The sequence below is a fragment of the Microtus ochrogaster genome, chromosome 17, assembly GCF_000317375.1.
Source record: "Microtus ochrogaster isolate Prairie Vole_2 chromosome 17, MicOch1.0, whole genome shotgun sequence".
Taxonomy (NCBI): Eukaryota; Metazoa; Chordata; class Mammalia; order Rodentia; family Cricetidae; genus Microtus; species Microtus ochrogaster.
Genome location: NC_022019.1, coordinates 21,547,335 through 21,557,693, shown reverse-complemented (window position 1 = coordinate 21,557,693; position 10,359 = coordinate 21,547,335).

Here is a 10,359-nt window from a genome sequence, read left to right as displayed (position 1 = left end):
AGTAAGACTTTGAGATGAGCCTCAGCACAGAAACTCAGCCCGGACATAGTCTATGTAGTTTTTTTAATGTTCGGGTGTAACAACACATTTACCGCTTTAATATTTAATCATCCTTTGTTAACAGTGAGATGTGTGTGCAGCTGACCCTTGTTTCAGAGTTACATACATCATTCAATGTTACCTTTTGGTTTTTGTGCAGGCCAGTAATGATTGGGGGCGGGCACAGCTCCTAGGGCCCACATGCACTAGCACTGTCCCATGGTATTACAGGCATTTCTAGAAAAGCCTCTCCAATGAATTAGACCTATGAGGGGGAATTAACATTGAGAGAAATGGCTTCTGAAGCATCAACAGTGTCTAGTTTTCTATCTCAGGATATTAGTTTCCTTGGGTTCTGAAACCATCCTGAGGCTACAGACTATAGTCACAGAGCCATATGCTGCTGTAGAAGAGCTTTTTGTTTGGTTGTTTTTGTTTTTTTAACATAGATTTAAACCCATTTAACAGGGCCTGGGGCTATGGGTGAGTGTGAAGTCCTCGGCTCAAGCACTCCCCACCACTGAAATACTGTTTATTGTGACCAGGGTGTGTACAAGGTTAAAAAACTGTAGCCTTTTCATTTGGAGGATTACAATTAAAAGTTTGTTTTTAGAAAAGGAGAATTCTGAAGTATAATTTTATACAGCTATGAATAAAATGTTCTCTGTATCTGAGTTGCAGTCTCTTTTTTTTTTCCCTTGTTGCTTTAATATTCATAGCTTTCCTGAATATTACTGGCAGCAAGATCTGGTCAGCCAGTCATTGTGGGCTGTTATGAAGTGGGGGGGGGAGAACTCCAGGGTATATATGGGGGGAGACGCTGGTGCACACACCTGTAATCCTACGTTCAAAAGACTAAGGCAGGAGTATCACAAGTTCAAGGCCAGCTTGGACTGCATCGTGAATTCAAGTCCAGCTGAGACAGGGTGGAAATACTGCACACAGGGTGGAATTGTTGCACACAGGCTAACAGGGTATACACTGGATAGAATACCACACACAGGATGGAAATACTGCACACATGCTAACCAGCTGCACAGGCAAAACCATGTGTTGTTTCTATGGTTTCCATCTTGTCTTTGATTTCCACCAGGGTTTTAACGAAAATTCCAATATTTCTTGTGGTATACCATCAACCCTGAGTTCACCCCCAGATTTGCAATGTCTGTGTCTGGCCATCATGACTCCCCTTTTCAGTGGGTAACTGCTAACCCAGGTCTCAGAATCTGTGTAAAACAGCAGCCAACGAGAAACATGCTCTAGCTGATGGGGTTGGGGTGGTGGTGTCCAATGAGACGGACTGTTTCTAAAAAGCCTGCTCCTTCCCTCCTCATTCACTGCCCTCAAACCTTGAACATCAAGATGTACATTGACCGAAAACAAGGCAGATGAGAAATGAGGCCGTCCAGTTTCTCCGCTGCAGTCTGATGTCCTTTGTAAATCACTATAATTCCAAATGATATAGTTAGACTTTCCCTCTACAAATAAGGAAAAAAATGAAAAAAAAATAGGATTTCCAACTCCAACGCAATCGAGGGCCAAAAAGCCCCTTTAACTGGCGGCTGGTCACATCTCTAGGATAGAGGGCCAGTGGCGAAGGTGGCTCTGGTTAGAGCTTAGTCACAGTGGGAAAACAGATTGGGCCTCACTCCTTCAAGCCCACCTCAGCTAGCTGCCATCATGGGTCAGGGTGTCTGGACAGGGTGTCCTTGGATCCCCTCAGTGCTGTGTGCCGTTTCTTTTCTTTTTTAAAGATTTATTTATTACAGATACAGTGTTCTGCTTGCATGTACACCTGCACTCCAGAAGAGGGCACCAGATCTCTCCATAGATAGTTATGAGCTACCTTGCTGGGAATTGAACTCAGAACCTCTGGAAGAACAGCCTGTGCTGTTAAGCTCTGAGCCATAGCTCCATTTCTTAGTGTACATTTCTTAGCTCTGAACCACAGGATAACACCGAGGAAGTAGAGATCATAGTTACCGAACAATGGCATATATACATGACAAGCCAAATTTGGAGGGTGAGAAAGAAAACTACCATTGCAAAAGGCCTAATGTGGAGTAGTTAGATATGGCTTTTTAGCACATTTGAGTAGAGGTCATTTTTTTTTTTTTTGGTTTTTCGAGACAGGGTTTCTCTGTGGTTTTGGAGCCTGTCCTGGAACTCTCTTTGTAGACCAGGCTGGCCTCGAACTCACAGAGATCCGCCTGCCTCTGCCTCCCGAGTGCTGGGATTAAAGGCATGCGCCACCACCGCCCGGCTTAGAGGTCATTTTTAATTAACAGTTGTACATCCTTAGCAATTAAATGTGTTGCCATGGAGCTTCCAGCCTCTCATCCAGAGCAATTAGATCATTTGTAAGCGAATGATCCCAGAGAAAATAAGAGAGGGGGGATTGTTCTTGCACAGAAAACTGTTCCAAAGTGGGATCTGTTTATGCTCCTAGCAACCTACCAAGCTCCAATGTGGGCAATATCCCAAGGTAATCTAAGTCTTAATGATACAAATTACAGAGTTCTAGGATGAACTCTGAGTTCTCTGTTAGAGCGTAGGAGAAGGTTTTGAGGCCATTTCAACCAAATCAGCAATTAGCTACAGCCTAAAACCTAGCCAGATATTGAACAGAAGAGGGAACACACACGGGGAAAGTGTCTTATAATTAAACAGTTGAAGCCTCTACCTGGAAAACTGTTTTCTGCTCTGGACAAAAGTCTCAGAAGGAAAACTAAATCTGTTACTGTTGGCATATATTTATTGAGCCTACGCAATGTGCAAAATTCTGATCTGAGAATACAAAAATAACTATGATCTTCAATGTCACCGTCCGGTGGGGCAGATAACGCGCAGAAGCAGCCAGAGTGCTGTGTGGTAAGCACACATCAGAGGCTTGTACGTGCACTGACTCATTGCCCCCTGGGCTCGACTGAGCAGAAAGGAGTACAGTGGATCTCAGTGGCAGTGTGCTATTGCTGGTGTCTGCACACTGAGGCGTGGAAGAGACCAGGTAGAAAGGAAGGGCCACTTGCAGGGGGACAGCCTGCAGAACTGAGAGACGACAGACAACCTGATCAGCAACGATGCAGAAGAGGAACAGGAATGATGCCTGGAACAGGAAAAGGAGGGCCAGGAAAGCTGAGTCTGTAAGTAAAGTGCCCGTTCATTAAGCCTTCGAATGTGAGTTTGAAATGTCCAGGTACAGATCTATAACCCAGCCCTGGGAGTAAGCCGGAGACTGGCCGGTTCTCAACCAGTGGGCCAAACCCCTTTGGGAGTCACATATCAGACATATTTACATTATGATTCATAACAGAAAAATTACAGTTAGGAAATAGCAACAAAATAATTTTATGGTTGGGGGTCACCAGTAAGGAATTGTATTAAAGGGGTGCAGCGTTTGGGAGGTTGAAAACCACTGCTATGAGGTTTTCTGGATAACCGGCCAGCAAATGATGAGTTTAGCTCAGCGAGAGACCCTGTCTTAAAAAACATAAGATTGGGACTGAACAGATGACTTGGCAGTTAAGAGCACTTGCTTTTGCAGAGGACTTGGGTTTGGTTCCCAGCACCAAAATTAGGGAGCTCACAACCACCTGTAACTTTGGCTCCTGGGGTTCTGACACCCTCTTCTGGCAGCTGCACATACATGATGCGCAGACATGCACTCGGGCATTGACACATACACATAAAATAAGGTGTAGCGATAGACACCCAGCATTAACCTCTGACACACACATCTGAAACTAGAAACTGAGACAAAGATGGCAACTAGCATTGATAAGTCTATAGGTATAGGGTCGTAAAGTTAAGGAGAAGCATTCCTGACATGTAAGTAGGAACATGAAGTGTTGAGGAACTCTCATCAAACGCATGGATAAATTCTTCTCAAAAAGACACATTAACCATGGCCATCGAGAAAGGTCATTGGGTAAGGGTGCTTGCCATCAAGCCCGTCCATCCACCTGAGTTCAGTTGCTAGAACCTACGTAGTAGGGAGAAGGCAGATAGTCCTTGAATTTTATATGTCTATTTTTCATCTTTCCAATCTATCAAATTGTTTGTTTGTGTGTTTGTTTTTTGAGATGGGGTTTCTCTGTGAAACAACTCTGGCTGTCCTGGAACTCATTTTGTAGATCAGGCTGGCCTCGAACCCACAAAGATTCTCCTCCCAAGTGCTGCGATTAAAGACATGCGCCTCCAGCACTCAACTGGTTTGCCAAATCTTTGACCACAGACAACACACAGGGAACCCTCCTTCTACCTAGGTAAGTGAGCTCACTTGCTGAGAGGGTAGGCTTGGCCTTCAAGGTTTGGAATAAGCACCGAAGGCCAGAGAGAGAAAATGAACAAAGACTAGCGTAAAGCTAGGCTAGGAGGCCTAGAACGGGTTAGAAGCCACAATGGAGGATGGCTGTCAACGTGACCACACCAAGGCAAGGCTCTGCTGATCTACATGGGGGTGGCAGAGGAGGAATGCCTGTGAGGGCTTGTGTAATTCAAATTCCAGAACTAGGCAGAGGAGAGGAGGCCAAGAGGGGACTAAGAACCTGGGAGAGACACTACCTATGAGAGCTAATCCTTCAAATACTTTATCACACATTAATTACACACAGTGATGGGTTTCATCATGACATTTTCATACATATATATAGTACAATTTGATCACATTTACCCCATAACCGCCCCCCCCCCAGTGTTCTCCTGTTGATTCATTTCCTCTCCCCAACCAACCTCCTCTACCTTTTTTTTTTCTTTTTGGTGACCCAATATCTGATATCCAATGCCTCTGAAAGGGTCGTTCTACCTCCAAAGGGGTTGAGAACCTCTGCATTAGTGGGTGACGGTGTGAGATGGAAAGTAGGGCCTGGTTGGAGGAAGTGGGTCACTGGAGAGGTACCTTTGGGAGAGAGATGCTAAATCATACTCTAACTTCTTCCTGTAGTCCTCCCTCTCTGCTTCCTGTCCTTCAGGAGGTGAGAAGTGCCTCTGTCACACGCCTTCCCGGTTTGGAGGCCAAAGGCCTGGAGCGACTGGCCAAGGCCCGAGGCCTGAAGTCATGAGTCAACTCAATCTCTTCCCCTTAGGTTGTTCCTGTGGGGTACTTTGTCATAACAGCACGTGCCTTGTTACACAGGAAAAAAGATAAAGAGAAAACCAACCTTGAGGAATTCAGAGCAAATGTTTCCCTGCTCAGACAGACAGGTTGATCTGCTCCCTGTCCCTGTCTCTAGTTGCTAACCGCATTTTCTCCCCACCTGTCCTTCACCACGGCTGCGCTCCCTCTGCATCTGCGCATGCTCAAATCTCTCCCATTGGAAAACCAAATGAGAGCAATAGCGAACCTCCCTCAAGGACAAGGTCAAGACAGAATTAAAGCTCGTCTGTCACAGGAAGTTCTGAAACGCAGGCAAATAGAGGGTGGCATTTCAAATCTGTAAGGGAAGTCGACTCTGCTGGATAGACAGGTGGGGGATTAGCTTGATAGCTGTCTTGCAAAGTAAATAAAAATAAAATCCAGGAAGATTGAATATTCTTAATGTAAAAAGCAAAGCCATAAAAGTTCTCAAAGGAAAAAAATGACATAATTCCTTTTTCATTTTATGTACATATATATAGACTTTACATAGGGTGGCTTTGTTGTCATGGAGTTACAAGGACTTTCTAAGAATAGCACAATGTCCAGAACTCCTAAAATAAAAACCGATACACTGGTCTACAACAAGGCAAAAAAAAAAAAATCAACATTAAAAACATGGTCAAGAGATAAGTGAATATTTACTACTCAAAGCACAGACTAAAAGCTTAATTCCCTTTAAATTTGAATAAAATGCTTTTTAAAAAATCATTAAGAAAAATTCGACCAGAAGAAAATTATCTACCCAAGAGGTGACGGGAAAAGAATACGAACATAAAATTCATAGAAACAGAAGAACTGTTAAAAATAAAAGATGAAACAAACTTACTCATAAAGAAGAGAAGTGCAGTTTGGAGTCCCGAGTGATGGCACACACTTATGACTCTAGCACTCAGGAATCTGAGGCAGGAGGATCACCCCAAGTTTGAAAGTAGCCCAATTTGCATCGTAAGTTCCAGGTCAGCCAGGGCTGCATGGCCAGACCCTGTCTCAAAATAATAGTAATAGTAAAATAACAGCAGCAACAACAACAATAATAACAGCAACAGGAGTTGGGACCCTGCTCCCAGAAAGGCAGACACAGCATGACGCTTCTGTGGTCGCCTTTCCTCTGCCGTCCTCTGCTCTTGGGCAGACCCTGTCCTGCCTTCCTTCCTGCTCCCATTGCCCTCCAACCAGCGGTCCTCTCGGAGCATCAACGCCTGAAGTTGCAGAGTTCTGAAGGAGAAAATATTTGCAGCGGGGGTAGAAACCGCAAAACAACCTGTGACCACTGAGCACTCGGAAGACCTAAGAAGGACGATAAAGAAGGGGTCACTCCAGGCTGTGCTGGTCACTAGGATGGCCCCCGACTCCTCCCAAGGACAGTGAGAACAAAGGGAAGTGAACAGACAGACGTACATACGTCTGGACAAAGGACTCAGAGTTGACCAAGACACTTTCCCAACTTGTTCCTGCTACAAACACCTTAGACACCACAGGGTAGCTTGATGTTCCTATACTTTCCTCTACAGCACAGGGGAAAAATTCTTGAGGCATCTCACAGAACATTCAATGTCAAGAATAATCTGTTTTGGGGGCCATCAGAATGACTCAGCAGGCAAAAGCACTTGCTGCCCCTGGGTTTGATGCCCAGGACCCACAAAATGGAAGGAGAGGACCAACTTTCAAAATTTGTCATCTGACCTTCAGATTCACAGTGGCACAAGAAGCCACACACACTACCTAATTAATTTAAAATATATGTGGAAAATATTATCTAATAATTAAACATCATATTGAAAACTATATGTGTGTACATAAACACACACATGTGTGTGTATATTCGAATAGACCCTCTCAAGAGGACCAAGACCTGGTACTCAAAAGGAAGCAGTCAGCTGAAAGGCAGTGTGACCTTGAACTCCAGACAGCAGCACTGCCCTGTGGGTTACTGTGGATTAGACGGATGCAGTCTTTGCATTAGCACAGCAATGTCCCCTTTACACAGCAGTTTGAGTGCAATCCAAGACACACCAGCTTGCTCCAGGGATCCCATCTCTGCCTCCAGAGTGCTGGGCTGAGGTTACACCTGGGCCATCATGTACCCCCAGTTCAGGTCCTAGCACCTACACACCCTGGGGTGGATATGGTGACCCAGCAGTAATCGAGCATTCTAGAGGCAGATAAGGGATCTTTAAAGCAAGCCAGCTAGCTGGACTAGCGAAGTCATGAACCCTCGACTCAAGTGAAAGATCTTGCCTAAATATATAAGGTAGAAAGAAGGTGATGGAGGAAGACACCCCCCCACATGTATTCACATACATGTGAGCATGCAAACATGCACTCACAACACACATCTACAAAAGATGCCCCGACAAAAGAAATCCCTAAACTGCTAGTTGATGATGACTGTAGTTTTACAAGACTTTAATAATGATAAAATAAAAAGCAAGCCTGCTTCCAAACACACCCCGATCAGTCCACTCAAATAGCTGCCATTACAGACTTCAGTGTGCTGTTGGAGGCTGAATTGGCGTTGCTCAATTCACTACAGTGTGCTTGGAACACTAGGTCCCTTCTGAAGCTCCATTCTCCTCAGTTGGCTCCCTCTTCTTGAGCTGTGTGTCCATAGGATGATGTTTTCGGTAGCAAGGGGCAGGATGCCAAGTCAAAAGACAGAAGGCTATTGGAACATCCTGGGTTGTTCCAGAGGTTGCAGAAAGTGTGGGAATTCTTCCTCCCTGGAGCTCAGGAAGGCAAGGGTTTATTTATCTGAGTGTCTGGAGACGCTGGACCAGTCAGAGCCCCCTTTATCCTAAATCTACATCCCCCTGAGTGGCCACTGGTCTCACTCCCTGCAGGCTGACCTGTTCTATATGGTAGGAAACTGGACCATTAACTCTGGACTTAGCATCTTTTGGTCAGTCACACCGAGAAAAATGGCCGCCACTCCTGCTCTTTCAGTCTGGAATTTTTTTAAGGATACACCTGGGTCTTGGTTCTTTTCTGTGAGCAGGCCACATCGGAACCTCATAACCAGGCCTACAGTTCTGGTTCATGGCACCCTCTCCTTGAAACAGAGGGCTCGGATGGAGCGTGGGTGCCCTGAGTCGTCTTTGGAAAGCATGACGTGTAAGTGTGTCCTGCAGTAACCTCCACCTGAGCACACCTCCCAGTCTAGCCTCCCAGGACCCCCAACGCCTGCTTGGCAGCAACAATGCCTGTAAAAACAGACCCCAGGGCACTTCGAAACTGGGAGATCCAAATGGATCTCCTGGTCACCTACAGAGCTCCCTGGCACATCAAAAAGAAGGGCCCGTGTTTTACAGGTGAAGAGAAGACCAAAAAATGGTGCACCTTTCTGGGAGCAATCTGTATGAGATTTCAGAAGACTCAACACTTGCCTGGATCCTGAGATGCTGGTCTCTAGCTGTACCCCTTCAGAGGGTCTATGGAACACTCCTTCCTTGAAGACAGAGCAAACAAAATATTCCCCTCCCCCACCCACAGACCACTATGCACGCTCCATTCATTGCCCCAGAATATTGATACTTATTCTCAAGGAAGTCTCAGGCTCTGCTTGGGTCAGCTGCCCACCCAAGGACACTAACTGTCTGGAGTAGAGGAGGCATTTTAGTTCTTGTTGGTGTCTGGGTGCCAGCAGGCTGGTCTGAGGGAGGCTGCCACTCATACCGGGGACTGGATGATGCATAACAGATGCCCAGTAAAGTTATAGGAAGAAGGCAGGGAGGGATGATGGAGGAAGACCGTTTTCCCTGCTGAGTCCTGCCAGTTTCCAGGAGTCCTTTTCTAGACGAAAAAAAGCTGCAAGTAGCCTGGCGGTGGTGGCGCACGCCTTTAATCCCAGCACTCGGGAGGCAGAGGCAGGTGGATCTCTGTGAGTTCGAGACCAGCCTGTCTACAAGAGCTAGTTCCAGGACAGACTCCAAAACCACAGAGAAACCCTGTCTCGAAAAAAAAAAAAAAGCTGCAAGTATTAGAGTTACCACAAGGGGGCTCTTGGAGTCCACGTAGGGTAGGCTCTCTGTACCGAGAGATGCTAAATCCAACTGTGAAGGTACCTGGGCTGGTCCCTTCAAACAGATGCTTGCTGGAGTGAACCAAGGGAGGAGCATTGAAAGGGAGATGATGGGAGAAATGAGTGCAAGCAGGTAACCTCAATATCCAGTACAGAGATGGATGAAAGAAATTTGAAGGACATCTGATCTGAGAGTCCAGCTGCGGACAGCATCCCAGCCCTGTCCCAGAGCCACACATCCAAACAATAATATATTGGTCCTTCACCGCAGACAGCCCTCTCCTCTAGTTCAGCAAAACAGTCAGGCTCATAATACTGAGCTTTCAATCCACCTGCAGTATTGCTCCCAGTTGAGTCTGCTGCTCATTCTAGGTAGATTCAGCTGTCATAAATATTATTACCGTCTCCCCCTCTCCTGCCAAGAGGTCACTAAAACTTTCATCCCAGACATTTGGACCCTAGAAATCTGTGTAGGCAGGCAAGGCAGGGAAAAAAATCCCTTTAAATCTCAAATATATATCTAACTCCTGTGAGGGACCAGAAAATGTAACCATGGAAACGGGAGCATGAGAGTAACCATGGAAACCCATTTAAACCAGCTGAGCCATTACCATCTAGAATCTGGTGGGCTCAGGAGGCTTTAAGGACAACTAGCCGTAGTTAAGATGGTCAAGTGATATCAATTGTTCATGTCAGAGCTTTGTAGACACATATTATGAGCACATATTGGATGCTGCCAATATCTTAACACATTAGGAAGAAAACCTTTCAAAGAAATTCCTCTGCTACATTGATTTCTTCCTTCTTTCTTCTCTCTCTGTTTCTGTATCTCTCTGTGTATCTCTTTCTTCTCTCTCTTTCTCTTTCTCCATTCTTTCTAATTTTTGAGAGTCTCAAAACCCAGCCTGGCTTTGAACTTGCTGGGTAGCCAAGGCTCTCTTACTGCCGATGCCTCCTGCGGCTGACATTGCCAGTGTGCGCCACCACACCACATCCAGTTTTGCTAAACTGATTGTTTTGTTTTGTTGAGATCAAGGTCTCGGTATGTATCCCTGGCTGTACTGGAACTCACTCTCTAGACCAGGCTGGCCTGGAACTCACAGATATCCTCCTGCCTCTGCCTACCAAGTACCAGGATTATATGTGTGTACCGTCATTCCTGACT